Raw genomic sequence first — 4641 nt, forward strand, 5'->3', positions numbered from 1 at the left:
GGACAGTTTTTAATTGGAATAAAAACTGTAACTGAGGTAGTGGATTTTAGGACCAATAATGGTCAGGAGAGCATTGAAGATTAGTGATGATTCCTTATTGTTCTGTGTGCTAGTTTCTGGAAGAAATGAGTCTAACTCTGTTGTTCGACCCTAAATGCAGAACATAAATCCTGAAAATTGTCTTTCATATCATGCCCACTCCTCACTGCTCGACTCAAAAATTGGATGTGGAGAATTATGGATCACACTTAAGAATTGCTGGTTTACACTAGGTACGGTGGCTCACACCTGTAATCATAGTCCTTTGGGAGGCTGAGGGGGCGGGAATATCACTTGAGGCCAGAAGTTCAAGATCAGCGTGGGTAAGATAGCAAGATCCCATCTCTATGTGGAAAAAAAATATCCAGGCATAGTGGCATGTGCCTGTAGTTCCAGCTACTCAGAAGATTGAGACAAGAAAATGGCTTGAGCCCTGGAGTTTGAGGTTGCAATGAGCTATGATCATGCCACTGTACTCTAGCCTGGGCAACAGAGTGAGACCCTGTCTCAAAAAAAAAACAAACAAAAAACAAAAACAAAAAAAAAAAAAAGAAAAGAAAAGAAAGAGAAAAGAATTGATTTTTGCTTTACTTAAGCCAACGAGGTACAAAGAAAAAGTAAACAATTATGCTTATGACGAAAGGCAATTCAAGTATCAGTTCTATCCCTTTAATATTATCTCCATAGCACAAAGATGGAAAGCCAACACTTTATGGAGAAATGTGAAATATCAGCTAAAATGCAGACCCACAACATTTAAGTCAAGCACAAATGATGGGGGTTAGATAGCACATCAGAAGAGTAATAAAGAGCCTAATTTCATTCATGGTCAGAGGGATGGCAGCTCACTGAGGAACAGTTTTGTTCAATCTCATAGCCCTTAATTTTCTTCTTTTTAATAATTTACTTAAACTACCTTCCAGTAGAAATTGAACAAGTATCTGTTTTGTGAAGTTGAGTAGGAGAAATGTGGCCTTGACAAAATATAGGGCAATTGAACAAGGAGTATTTGTTCTGTGAAGTTGAGTAAGAGAAACTTGGACTTGTCAAAATATAAGGCTATCCCACGAAAGCTTGGGTGGGGGATGGCTGTGCTGCTATAGAATGATAACAACTACAGCTGCTTACTGCTTCTTTCTATATCCCCTTGTTTCCATATTGTTAAGTGGCCTCAAGAAATTAAATGACCCAGTGTCCTATTTGTACCTTATTTTGTTGAAGAGGTGACTGAAGTCCCAGGGTTACACTTGAACATCAGACCTGACATTGAATCCAGTTTCCACATCATCTTGGGCAAGAAATTTATTTTTAGGACCTCAGTTCTTCATCTGTGTAATAATAAAAAACATTCCAACCTCAAAGAATTGTGAGGATTTGTGAGAATATAGGAAATCACACTAGTCTGCTAAGGACGCACTTAATCATCCATTTATTCTCTGTTCACCGAGCTGAGACTGGCCCCCTGGTCACCTTTATTAACCGGTGCTTCCCGGGGCAAGGCTTCTGAACCTGGGCTTCACACAGAGCACTGACAGACAACTCTGCCCAAAGGCACCTCATGTCTGCATCTGGGAGTTGAAGCCATTTTCTTTCCACACAGATGCTCAGTTTGTTCCTTAGTTTTCTGAACCCACTTGTGTTGCTCCTTCCCCTCTCTACTCCTTTCCAAAGGTGAAGGATGTGCTATGTGCTGCGCATGGTGTGCAGTGTGGGAGACACAAACAGTACGGGAGTCACCCTAACTCTGCAGATCACACAGTGCAATAGGGATGACCAAATGGCACTCTCTGTTGAGGATCTGCTTAACCGCCAACCCCTGCCCAATTCTGGAACTAGCATCTCCCTTTTCTGGGGAATGGCTCTGCACCAACACGTACTCCAATTATGTGGTTCTAGGGGTGCCCCCATGTCCTTACATGACCCACCTCCCTTCTGACAGCTGAATGGCTCAGGGGTCAGAGTATGGTCCCTGCTCCTTGTGCCTTCTGTTGTTGGCTTAAGGTTAGGCACCTAAGGACCCCTTTGATTTGATTCCCAGACCCTGAGTATAAAGGAAAACCTTTTGATTTTCCATCCCCCTCTCCAGGAGGGAAAAAAGGAGCAGGACTGATACATATTATTATTAATAGTGAATTTTTCAAATAGAAGAGAACATGATTACTTAGCTTTATCTAGCTTTTTCTTCATTTGGATCTGCTTTTCCAAGAAGTGGAAATGCCATAAGCCAACAGGGACACTCTACGGTTATCCAGCACCTTCTTTAACTAAATGATTTGATTAGTCAGGAGAGGCTATCTGCTGTTGCAAATATACAAATATTACAAATCTCTTTGGCTTGCTAAGGAAACTTTTAATTTTTGTTATTATCAAGGTCCAGTGCAGGTTGGTGGTGGGAGGGGGCATATTCTCCACATGTCATTCCAAGACTCGGGTTCCTTCCACACTGTAGATATGTCATATTCTAGGACTCTTTCTATTTTGCATTCAGCATATCGATTGCACAGGGGGTTACCTATGAAATACGCCAAATTATGGTGCACATCATTTCTTCTCATGACCAATTAGCCAGAACTCAGTACATGACCACACCCAATAGCAAAGGTAGCTGGGAAATACAATAAAGTTTTGTGACCAAAAGGAAAACAAATGAAATTTGATGAACTTACTTTGCCACAGTAAATTTCTCTAATGGCAGTATTTAGTATTAGCTAAATACTAATTTAGATACCAATTTAGATTTAATACTAAATTAGTATTCAGTATTGTCTAATGGCAGTAAAAGTATTAGCAAGTCCACTTGGCTATAGCCCTAAACCCTGAGTCCTGTGTCTATTAACTGGTTTTAAATTGAGAGGGGAAGACACGGGATTTATTTTGTGAGGGCCCCAAAATATGAAAAGAGAGAACTGTTCCACTTAACAATTGAAAAAGAGAGTCTTTACACTGGTGTTCAAGCTGTGAGCCTCAAAAGATATCCAAAATCATGTTCCCCAGGACATGGAGGAATCTCTTTTGCAGAGAGAATTAAGCTTCAGGGCACAGAAGATATTGTAGAACATACATATGGAAGTACACATCTACCTAGAATAGAGATTCAATAAAGGCTTCCAATACCAGAGATAATGCCATGCTTTTGCCATTTGGGATAGTTTCTATCGTACTTGCAAGCTCCATTATTCCAGAAGAAGACTAATTGACACACTCCATCCTCCTATTAACAGGAGAGGCCTATTAGTGAAAGGACATCACAACTGTACATCAGATTGGTGCTAATTACCTAGGCTAATCCAAAGAGTTCTTGATTCCCAATCATGAATGGACAAAGGCTTGCCAGATGTTTGAGGAAAGCAAAGAGGTCATGAGGAATGAAAAGAAGTAATTCAGGCGCGTGGGGTGAGTAGGGGGGAAAGGAGGAGAGAAAACACAGGAAACAGAAGAGAACTTTACCAACAGATGCAAATTTGTATTCTTAAAATTGTAAGGAAGACAATAGATTTATAAAATGAGAACAAGCTACTACACTGGTGAACAATTTAGAGAACAAGAGAAAGGCTTTGGACACTACAAATGTTATTGCAAAATTAAAAATTCAACAGAAGCCTGACAGTGCCAAACCACCCAGGATGGACACGGAACTCTGCATTCACGACCTCTGACCCCTTCCCTGTGACCCCCATGACCCCATCAATAACGGATCCCAGGCCCACTTCCGGTCCCCGGGCAGGCAAGCCGCCATTAACATGCCAACCGGCCTGGAACCCACCCTCCGCCGACCACCGCCCTCACCCACTCTGGGTTCACCCCAAGGGCCCCGCCGCCACCAACGCTGCCGTTGCCTGCTTCGCAACCCGCCCTCACGAGGCGACTTTGCGTTCTTCAAGCTCCCGGTGCCTCCGCTGCCGGTCATGGCCCTGCTCTCTCAAGTGCGCCAGAACTACCACCCCGACTGTGAGGCCGCCATCAACAGCCACATCAACCTGGAGCTCCACGCCTCCTACGTGTACCTCTCCATGGCTTTCTACTTCGACCGCGACGACGTGGCCCTGAAGCACTTCTCCCGCTACTTCCTGCGCCGGTCACACCAGGAGAGGGAGCGCGCGGAGAAGCTGATGGGCCTGCAGAACCAGCGCGGGGGCCGCGTCTGCCTCTATGACGTCAGGAAGCCCGACCGCGACGACTGGGGTGGCGGGCTGCAGGCCATGGAGTGCGCCTTCCACCTGGAGAAAAGCCTCAACCAGAGCCTCCTGGAGCTGCACCGGCTGGCCACCACCAAGGGCGACGAGCAGCTCTGCAACTTCCTGCAGAGCCACTACCTGCAGGAGGAGGTCGAGACCATCAAGGAGCTGGGTGGCTACCTCACTAACCTGCGCAAGATGGGGGCCCCAGACGCCGGCCTGGCGGAGTGCCTCTTTGACAAGCTCACCCTGGGCGGCCGTGACAAGGAGAACTGATCTGGGACTGTCCCCACAGCCATGGGTGCCTTCCCCGGGTCAGGCCACCAGCCTGGCGTGTATATTGCTCTTTCAGAACGTTCACTTAAGTTTTTTTCTTTCAGTGTTACCATTGTTTCCAATAAAGTTATCTGGTTCTTGAAGCAGTAAA

General features: G+C 44.9%; 1 pseudogene; it reads left to right on the forward strand.

The window, feature by feature from the left end:
• The first annotated feature begins 3683 nt into the window (after nt 1-3683).
• LOC105855584 (ferritin heavy chain pseudogene) lies at nt 3684-4641 on the forward strand (annotated as a pseudogene).

This window comes from Microcebus murinus, chromosome X, assembly GCF_040939455.1.
Source record: "Microcebus murinus isolate Inina chromosome X, M.murinus_Inina_mat1.0, whole genome shotgun sequence".
NCBI classification, from domain to species: domain Eukaryota; kingdom Metazoa; phylum Chordata; class Mammalia; order Primates; family Cheirogaleidae; genus Microcebus; species Microcebus murinus.